Source organism: Anomalospiza imberbis, chromosome 3 (assembly GCF_031753505.1).
Source record: "Anomalospiza imberbis isolate Cuckoo-Finch-1a 21T00152 chromosome 3, ASM3175350v1, whole genome shotgun sequence".
NCBI lineage: Eukaryota > Metazoa > Chordata > Aves > Passeriformes > Viduidae > Anomalospiza > Anomalospiza imberbis.
Window position 1 is genome coordinate 13,755,069 of NC_089683.1, and position 11,662 is coordinate 13,766,730.

The window sequence follows — 11,662 nt, forward strand, 5'->3', positions numbered from 1 at the left end:
TTTTAGTGTCATCCCTAATAAAGCTGTGGCTTGGGCAAATTCCTACAATTCCTACTTCTAACAACCATTTTTTTTTAAGTTTTCCTCTTTCAAAGTCTGAGAGACATTAACAGCATGGATTTAGGCCATTAAGCACCTAAGTCCAATTATGGGCACCAGCAGTGGACTTGTATATACTGTACACTGCAATTTAATGGTTAATGCTGCAGCTAAGGTGACTGGGGAGTTTTAGAAAACAAAATTAAAATTATTATGGAATTAAGCAGCTTCACTAATAGGTTGGAGTTGCAGGAATGAACACATCCAGACTCATGTCATCTAAGTCTCATTTTCTTCAGAGAGACTCCTGAAATTAGGATAAAAGTAATCTCCTCAAGTACTATTTTTTTCCTCCACTACAGTAGGAAACTACATTTTTGAGGTTAAACGTAGTAGTCTCCCTTTAGTAAATTGAATGAATTTGTGATATTCTATTTCACAACAGTAAGCTCCTTGTTAACCTTCCTCTTATGTGGATTGCAAGTATGAAAAGATTAATCTAATCTTATATACCATTTCCATTCATGGCTTCTCAGTGAACATTATGAGTAGATTTTTTTTGCATTTGCCTGCAGGGTATTATGTCATCATTCAACCTACAGCTTTAAGGCTATTTTCAGCTGTCTTTGCTTCTTTTTAGCCATATATTTTGTATGTTTCTAGCACATTTCTTCTACCACCTCAGGAAGTCAGGTTATTTCACTACTATATTTATGTTCTATCAAGAAGCTAAATATGCTGTTATAAAGAAAATGAAGCCATATATATAACAAAATTAGTGCATCACAGTGAAATTCTGTTTAAGACACAGAGCTCATAATCCACCATTTCCTGCAGAGGCAAAAATCACTTGCAAGCAAATATTAGTAAAAGACACAGAGGATCCCCAGGAGCTGGAAATTCTGCTGTGCTTGTAGCTCCTGTTTCAGTGTTCTTGAACTCATCTGTCATAAGAACTACACAGTTTCAGATTTCATTATTATTATTATTATTTTCTCATTTGTTGATTTCCATGTCATTTGGCACAGGATGTAATTTAAAAATACTGAAAACATTTACAGTTTTGTTCATTTTGTGAGAGTTTCTTATTTCAGCAATTTCATATTTCTCTTTATAAACAACAAAGCTGGCATAAATTTGATCTTAAATTTTGTGCTAAGCGTAGGCTTTTTTACTTTATAAAGAATAAGAGTTTTGAAGAAAAAATTAAACACCATGATCTTTGCTTGGAATATTATCTAATTATCTAATTATTGAAAAATAAAAATATTTGGGTGAGGGTTTACAATGCTTTTATACACATATTTTAAGCAGCAAAACTACTTGGAAGAGTTCTGTCTATAAGCTTATCCTTATTAAGACTTTCTTCATGACACTGAAAAAGTTTGTGTTCAATTCCTTTTAAAATTTGCCATGTTCTATTGAGATGGTTTATGTTCTGATCAGACCTTATTATTAAAAGAATGAAGACTCAACAAAAAAGTCAGGGTTCTACTACACAAATTTACATTACAGATTCCTTAGCTAAAAAAATGTAAGAAACCTAGAAAACAAGAAAGGACATAAATATTTTTCACTCCAGAAATCTTAAGAAAAACAAACCTCATATGAATTATAGTTAATTTCCGTAGCATTGAAATTCCACTTTAAATTACAGCCCAAATCTCTTCTGTACATCACCTCCACTTACAGAAAGGAATGAGAGGAACAAGAAAACCAAGGTGTATCTGTGAGGAAATCAGCCATTGCTTGTAAAACATACATCTGGAAAGAAGCTTCCCCTCTTTCCAAGTTCCAAGGTAAGTATATTAATGATCATTTCTCCTGAATTAATATTTCCTACTTGTTACTGAGCCAATGCTGGCTTTCAGCTTAAAATCCCCAAACTTGCTTTTCCCTTTTTATCATATATTTCACTTCAGATGCATATACATATATAAAGAATAGACCTAAAATAATGAAAACACAAACAGCATGCTACAGCTGTCACAAGGCCTTCTGGTAGCAGTAAGGCATTCTTACAATCAATAATTTTATATTTATCTTTTGCAAAAAATGTAATAATTTATATTTTAAAATTTTGTCCTAAAGCATATCTAATCTCTGTGTACAGAAAAAAACCTAACAAATACTGGTTTTGATGATCTCAAAAATTTTGCACAGCTGTTTTAAGTTTCCATAGAGGTTCCTACCAAAAATATAACAAGTAAATTATTTCTGTTTAATGTACTTTCAAAATGATGTGTGTGTGTGTGTGTGTGTACACATATATAAATATATATATGTACATGGATATCTATGTAGAATTGGTTATCAGGTTTTTTATATTGTTTATAACAATCATTTCCTCTGGTTGTCATATCCAGTTGGAGTTCTGTAAAAAGTTTACTCTCTTCTATACTATGCTATTAAATGCTAATGCAAGTTATGATATGAAGTTAGTTTTCTTAAAAAATTGTTTTCATAAGTTTCACTACATTTTAAGAGATGGACATCACAACTAATTTTAACTTCTATTAAATAAGAGAAACTTGTAGAGATTAGGCAGACACTCAGGCATGAAAACAGACTGACAGTGTTTTCTGAAAAGAATCTTGCCTGTGATTAATGATCCCCTTGCACACGAATGCTTGTTGTGTTTAGATACATGATATATCTAAAGTTTAATATTGAATTACAAAAAATAGTGTTTACTTCCAGGAGACATTTGGGAACAATAGCAACCTTCAAAGGCATCCCTGAATGATTTTGTTGTCATCTGTAATAACTATTATTACTGGTTTATTTGTCAAGTTAATGCAATTTGTTGCAAATATTATTTCAGTCTTATATGCCTAAACTCATTTCTCACATAAATACTTTTAATAGTAGCATTTTATACTTGGCTTTTTATCTCATAATGCAATGGTAAGACAGGACTAATTATTCAAAATTTCTGAGGTCATCTTCTGTCTTCAACCTAAACCTGAAAGAGAAAGAAATATACTACAGAAAATAAATCTCCCTGCACAATCTTTGTTGTTGCTTGGCAAACATAACTTTGTGTAGAGTATCTACCTCAGATAAGAGACAGCAGGCAAGGACAAGGCACCTTCATAAAGAGAATACACAAACCTTTTATCTACAGATGGAATGTACATTACACCTCTGTACCATGAAAAACTACAGTGTAGCGCAAACACAGAAAATTAGTTCTTTGAAAGACTTTGTTGCTTGTAATATCCACATTTTTGTATAGAAATCAGTATTTCCTTATTTCTTATCTTATGGTTCAGTTAGAACTCAGATGGTTATACAAATTTGAGAATAAATGTAAAAGTTCAACTTTCATACAGGTGGAGTTCTTGGCCTTGACAATGAATAAAACTACCAGTTTCCATCTAGAATTTTTATTACTCAATAGATGCATTTAATTTTCTTATATCTGTTACGAGAACAAGCCTGATGTCCTTCTGCATATGTAGAGCTAATTGAAACTGAACTTTGGGCACTAGAAATGAAAGGGGAATGACTTTCCTAGATTATGTGAATAAAATGCTTATATTCTTTTACTCTCTAATGTATTTTAAGAAATATAAGCTTAATTTTCTATAAGGGAAAAAAACCCTATCTGTGAGAACATTTTAACTTGGAGCAGAGAAAAAGAAACCATATTATATAGCATACTTGAAGGAAGAGTCTGCTTATCACCTAGTGAGCCTAAAAGTGCTCTATGTGTTCTGGTAATTGTTTTTGTATATTGTATATTGATATTCAGAATGGCTTTTAACAAAAAGAGCAGTCAGTCAGTGAATTAATCTATAAAATCTATGTCATCTTTAGTGAGATGATTATGAATGACTTTTAGCTGTTGTAGAATTATATTTGAGTATATACAGTCTGAATGCCACTGTTTGCAGAAGGCTAAAAGAGGTGAGAACACCATTTTGAAATATCTGTTCATGTGTTGAAATTTATGTATTTGTAAATGTAAAACTATACCTTTAGCAACAATGAAATATGCCCCAAACAACTTAACAAATGCTCAGAATGGCCCAGAGCACTCCCTTGAGCATTTGTCTGAGGTACAGAAAAATCAGAATCAAGGTTCAGTTTTGCTCAGTATTTTGCCTCTGGCCTTGAAAAGCTCCTATCAGTGCTCTGCACACTCCAGGTTATCGTATTTCTGTTGCATTTCTGCTGGTTCCTAACAGTGACATTGGCTATTCTGGAACTTCATTATTCATTATCCTGGGTTTAAAACTACAATGGGTAAAGGCCTTTTTTAACCTTTTACTTGAATCAAACATAAAAAAACATAGGAAAATAATGTTTTTAAGTGAGTTAAGCACTGAATGAATAATAAGTTAGGATGGATTTGTCTGTTTCTCTAGTCAGAACCTGCAAAGAGAAAAAAAACTAAAATCCCTGAAACTACTGATAGCACACGACTGATTTTAAAACTAGTATTCTTCAAGGACTGAATGTCCTTTTTCTTCTAAAAGGTTCTGAGTTAGCTTTAATAAAAAATATAAGAGGGAGATATAAGAGGGAGAGAGTCTGAGTCAGAAGATGGTAATGCTTGTCAATAATTGGAAGGGAAGGGAAGGGAAGGGAAGGGAAGGGAAGGGAAGAGAAGGGAAGGGAAGGGAAGGGAAAAGGGAAACCACCAAAAAACACAGCTGCCCCCAAAAAATCCCCACCAACCAAACACCAAAGCATTACATTCTCATTTGTAAGAATTAATCTCTTTTTTTCATATTTTTATGACATCCTTACCTACCAAACAATTTACATCTCACTTATTTGTCACTGAAGTAGTTCTCATCTCTTCTGATCTGCAAAGGTGTTTCCAAGACAGCCGCAAGTTCTAATCTTAATATGTCCGTTATTACTTCTGTTTCAACAATCTTTATATTTTTTGTGATTTATGTCTATGCATATAATTTCATACCAATTAAATTTAATATCAATTGATCCACTAACTCTTACTTCCTTTCATGTGGTGGTTTGCTGTTTTATAATTGTTCTTTTGAGGCATTTCTCAAATGTTTGTTGTTAATCAGTTTATAATAGTTTGCTCCATGTACCCCCATTTTGTCCCCGAGTTGTTTACTTCAATATTTTCCTGCCAAGTGGTTGTCAATCCCCATGTCAGTTTCCCCAGTACCTCCCTTATCTCCTTATATGCCCTTGTCAAGCCCCACTGTACTGCCTCCTACCCCTGTCTGTCAAGTTGAGCACACCTCTTTTGTTCTAGAATATTCCCCATCTGTTGTCCCTTCCTTAGTAGACACTGGACTGTTAAACCTGCTCTGTCCCCTGGGTTGCCCCCACTGGACATCCCCAGTTGTGTTCTCCTCCCCTAATGCTTCCCCACTGGACAAAGGTTGTTTCCACCCCTCATACCCTCCCCTATTTAAAAGAGATTGCAAATGTTCAGTTGATTGCCACTTGTCATTGACTCCTCCTGGGTATTAAAGTGCCTTGGTGCTCACACAAGTGGTCCCTCTCTGTTTTTTTGCCTCGGATCTTCGTACTGCTCTGCTGCTGTGCCACCCACACCACAGCTTGCTGCAGGGAGCTGCCAACCCCTGTAAGCACCGCCACCCAAAGGAGGTCTCAGAAGAGATCTGGGAATGGACACTCTTGTAAGTGCCCGTTGGTACCGGGGCGTGTGCTAGCTGGGGAACTTCCACCCTGTGGCAGCAGTGTGCACATTGCACTTTCATGCTATTTTCAATTATCTCATTTATTCAAAAATATTTTTAATTAATAATCACAAGTATCCTTCAAAAAAAAATTACAGTCTAGGATATTTTTAAGGGCATATGTCATCAGAAGGTTCTGTGATTTTTTTCTTTCATTTCCCACACTGAAATATGGAGTTTAAAGCTTCTTTAAATTCAGATATCTCATTTTATTTCTGCCCAGATTACTTATGGACAAATGCTGTAAGAATAGGACCCCACTGTTGTCCAGTGTTCATTGACTTCTTGTGAGCACCTGCTCCCTGCTTTGCCGCTGGTATCACTTCTGTGCAGCATTCAAGATTGGGTAGCTTTGATAATGTCTTAAAAGTGTGAGAATGCTTTATTTCTTTGTGACATCATCAGAGGTGTTGAAGGATAGTAAATGGCCATTTATAAACAAAGTGTTAATTCATTATCAAAACTAACAAAAACCTCATTAAACCGTTATTAAATCCAAGGTAATATGTCTCACTCTTCACCAAGGACTCCTTTTCTGACAGCAGTTACAATGAAAACCCAGCTAAAAATCTTTGAGCTTTAATTAATAATTGTGCTATGGATCTGAAAGATAATGAAAGTCTGAAAGACAGTGAAAGTCTAAAAGCTGGTCTCCTATCTTGTAAATCAACAGCCTGACTTCTGAAATATTTTTCAGAACTTAATGTGTGCCAGAAAGAAATCCATTTGCACACTCAAAAAAAGAACTATTATTAAGCTATTAGCAATGCATCTCTGACTGAACATCTCATTGGTCTGTGATTTAGTGTCTTCTACACCTGTGGAGCTACCTTCAAAGTCTGTATTGAAAAAATACAAAAAATAAAATTCATTATAAAAAGGCAAAACGAATGTATTTGAAAAAGCCAGGGAAAAGCAACATGTAAAAAACACTCAGAGAAAAAGTAACATTTATTATTACTGAAAACTTAGAATTTATACGAACAGAGTGGGAAAAAAATTTTTTGTGCAAGATCGTAGTTCTTAAGGTCAACAAAAAGAGACATGAAGATTAGTGTTAGCACTATCTTTCCAGAAAATGTGATACACTGCATATTTAAACAAGAATTCAGCCTGTAAATCAAAAGTCATAAATACTGACTTATTTGGTATTAATAAGGCATCAACTGCCTTTATCTGAATTTGGATGGACACATTAAAAAAATACAGACACTTTGAAGAGACTTAAGCCAAATCAATTAGATTAATCAATTAAATTATTCAAATCAATTAAATAAACCAATCAAAATTATTAAAAGTTTGGAAAACACGCCCTTCAAAAAAACATTTAAAAGTGTTGAACTTTAGCCTAATATTTTAGTCTTAACCAGTAAAGAATTTCTTCATGGAATAATTCCTTAAATTCAGAAAAGGCATTAAAAAATCCACTGTTGACATTAATTACTGTCATGAAAGAAAAAAAGGATTTATTTGGGGAAAGAAAGATTCAATATGAAAGACATTCTAATAGAAATAATACTACTTTACTGGAAAAAAACCCTTTTACCATTTATTCATAATCTTCTTATAACAGAATTGATGAAGATCTGTCATAAAGCATATCAGGCTTTGGTTCAAGGTCATGAGCATGATGTCTCCTGAAAAATTTCTAGAAACAATAATTTTACATCTAGAGGCATTTTTTATGCTGTATTTACAGAATTTTGACAGGCTTCTGACCAAGATTTCTGCAAAATATAATGTAATTACAGAAGATAAAGTGTTCTCATGGCATAGTTTGAAGAGCAAAACTATTCTTCACATACATGTACTCATTGCCTATGGAAACTTTACACTTCCTTAGGTATCCAAGGCCTGATTGCAAGTTAGGTGTCCAAGTTAGGCAGATCAGATCTATCTAGTGCACTTTTTTAAAGACAATTTTTCCATAAGTGTCCTCAAAGCCCTTTAATGTATGTAGAAATTCTGCTAATTGATGTAGTCTTTCCTGAATGTGTGACCCAAACTGTAAATGGTAACACCTACATAGATCTCACCAATGACATCTCTCTACTGAAGAGAGATAGCTGAAATACATTTAGATGTCTTGAGATGTCTTCTTTACTATCCACATTCCATGAAACTTCTGTTACTGGCAACAATGGAGGGGAATATGGAAAACAGTCCATATCTTGATCATTAAAACAACATCAATGAGGCATAAAAGTAGACTACCTGAAATAAAAAAAAAAAAAAAAGGAAAAGGATCTCAACAGACACTTGAGTGAGATTTTCATATGTGAAAATATATATACAAATAATATTAAAATACATAATTTGAAAATATGAGAATCACAAACATAAGTAAGACTAAAGTTTATGAAGTCTACTACAATGTTCCTGGAAGCAGGAAGTAGCAGATGATGAGGAAAGTGGTGAATATAAAGAATAAAATTGAAATAGAAGTCAAAATAATAATAAATTTTTATAAGTTCTATCTAAACTTCAACTTATAGTCACCATTTCTAAATAGATTTTCATCATTCTGCTGAAGAAATACTTAGATACAGAATTTCCAGTCTTTTATCAGTGTATTTTCTCAGCTTCAATACATCATTAAATCTTCCTTACTGTTCAGGTCAAAGAGTCAAATTGAAGTATCTGCATTGAGAAGAATGATATTTGCCTTTCAAGAAAAAAAAAAGTGGAAAAGAGAATGGAAGAAAAAAGAAATATAGACATTGTAAAGGAAAGATTTCAAAATGTGTTTTTATATTTAGGATAAAGAAACAAAAGTCAAACAGTTTTGTTTTTGCAACATTACAGATCAAAAACTTTTAAAAAATTATTGCACTGGAAACAAAATAATACTTTAAACTATTTCTTCAATAATTTGTCACCAGTGTTTCAACTATATTTGTTTCAACAATTAAATATAATAATGAGCTCTCAAGGGTATGTTATATAAAAAAAATCAGAATCACCACAAGTTTTTTTTGGTAATATGTCAAAAAAAAGAGAAGACTAGTGAAACATAAGTGTAAATAGATAAGCCAATAGAGTGTAGATGATAATTCAATTAAAACACACTTTTTTCAAATACAAATTAACTGTCTGTTTAAAAGAGAGATCACACACTTTACAGAATACATGATAACTGAAGAGTCAGAGGTAGATTTATGGGGAAATTAATATTTTCAACATTATGAAACACAGAGGACTCTACCTGCCAAGAAAAATTATTTTCAAATTTGACCTCTAAAGCCTGTTGGGACTTCACCAGTGAGATCTTCTTGATACACTCTAGGTGAGCCTTAGTGGAACGTGGCAGCTTTTCAAATTGCACACTATGATATTTCAATCATCTCCAGCATCATATTTAATATCCTGGGCATTTGCAGCAGCATTCAGATGCCTGTTCCTGAACTGGATGAATATTGGTTCCTGCCCTGAGTGCTAATCATAAATACAAACACTACTTGAACTCCTTCTATAGGGAAGTCAGTTTGAAAGATGAGCCCATCAATAGTCAAGAATATATTCAGATTCACACAAAGTTTTGCTGGCGTCATCTACTAGATCTGATAGCAATAAAAAGACATAATCAGATGTCCTCAAGAATCATTTAATGAGCAGATCAAATATCTCAGTGTCAAATTGGGTGCTCTTTTGTCTTCAATGAAAATAAGTTCAGTAAAATTAACTCTAGTATGCAAATTAAATTGGCTTATTTCATTTTTTTGTTTGTTTGTTTGGATTAGTTTTTTGGTTGGTTTTTGTTTGTTTTGTTTAGTTGATTGGTTTTGTTTTATTTTCCTTCTAGTTAAAATTTTAAAGTGATACTAAAATAAATGTAAGATACATGAACAAACATATATAGGTAGGTAGGTCTGTGTGTGTATACATGTAAGTATGGTAGACTATGGCAATAAAATAAACTTGTCTGCAGATTCTTAGAAATATTTGTAATCACTGTTAGATATTTTTACCATGCCAAAGATATAATGAATTTATCTGGACAGGCAGAAATATTTGGAGTGAACTCTAGCATCAGTCATTTTAGTTTTGCCTCAGTGAACTGTAAAAAGGAGCTTTGACTACCATCTTGAAATTAAAACATAATTCTCAAAATATTTTTTAATGGGAAAAGAAGAAAATACCTTTACCTTAAGACAAGAATCTATTGTTGGCATAACTGAAATCTTATCAGTCTGATCAAAGCATCTTTAGTAGTTACAATACTACCTCTTCTAGGTATTGAAATAATTTTCTTCTTGCAATGGTGATGGGATGTATCATAACAGGGTGTCAACATCTATGGTCTTATGCTGGGAACAGTATCATGATGGAGTTAATGATTTCCTCATTTTACATCTAGAACCTCTTATGGTCACTTTGTTAGCATGCTTTTATATCTTTGTTTCTAGCTGGTCTGCACTCCATGTAACAACAGAATTTAATATTGCCTTTTGAGGGTGTTGGAGATTATTTCTTTGTTTTCTTTCTTACTCCCAAAGCTAGCTTTGTCTAGCTCCAGGTCTCTATTTCTTTAATTGACCACTGGTACACAGATTATGGCCATGGGGTTGGTTACCAGTTTTAGGCCTTTGCCCCTTTTTCCACCATTTCTACATTCCTGTACTTTTCTAAGTAACCTTCTGCATCTCCACTTCTCAATGCCTCCATTATCATACCAGGCCTGCTTTATTCATACTAAATCATTATGTAAATTGATAATTTTTAAGGTACCTTCCAACCCAACCCATTCTTCTATTCTAGGATTCTATAAGCCTTTGAGTCTATGATTATGGTGCTGTTATAGTAATGCCACAGAGCAAAATAAAACTGATACCAAGAAGCCATTGCCAATTCATGTTTTTGAAAAGCAGCTGTCACAGCTAAACAAAATAAAGCAGAGGTTCAGGTAGGTCTAGTTTAGATAAGACAGACTTAACAAACCTTTGTTTTGAAGCCCTGCATATATGTTAAGAAGTCTGCACCATGTTACCTGCAATTACAATATTGTTTCATGGGACTAAATGATTACGCAAGCCAAAACCACATGAATGAATGTAGAATTAGGAAAAAAGTTAATAAAAAAAATAAAAAAGCAATCTCTGTATGTAAAAGATGATGCATCTTTGATTACTTAAAAATTATCATTTAGTTTTTCACGGTTTTTCAATATATAAACATAGAATGATAGAATGGCTTGTGTTGAAAGAGACCTTAAAACTCATCAAGCTCCAATTCCCCTGCCATGTGCAGAGAAACCTTCCACTAGGTCAGGTTGCAATGAGAGAGCAACTGGCTCACAGGTCGGGCACAAAGGATGACAGTGAGTGGGGTGACACCAGATTGGTCACCTGTCAATAATGGGGTTCATGCTCTTTAGCATCTTCTAAATAACCTGGATGCACAGCTGAAAGGGATACTCAGCAAATTTGGAGATGACAGAAAACTGGGAAGGGCTGCTGACTCTGCAAGGCAGAGAGGCCCTGCAGAGAGACCACAAAAAATCAGAGCACTGGGCAATCACAAACTGTATGAAGTTTATCAAGGGGAATTTTTGGATTGTGCATTTCATACTACCTCATTCATTTGTGCAGCCAGTCTGCCAAAGCCAGATTGTACAGTAGTTCAGGACACGAGTTATTGATTTTTTTATGTTTTTTTTTGGCCAAATCTGAGGCTAAACAGAAGGTTTTAAACTTCTGAAAGACAAGACTCTCATAATATTCTGAACCTAGGATCAAGGTAGGTTGTATCATGCAGACCAAATCAACAATAATCATGGAAGTGTAAACTTACTTGAATTCTTCCTATTCTGAACCTAAAAATAATTAAACCGTAGCAGAATCAATAAAATTGATTCAGGTTCATTATTTAAGTTACTTGGCATTTGCTGAACAACAGCTCTGCAAAAAATTCACAATATTTTTCAATATTAAAGG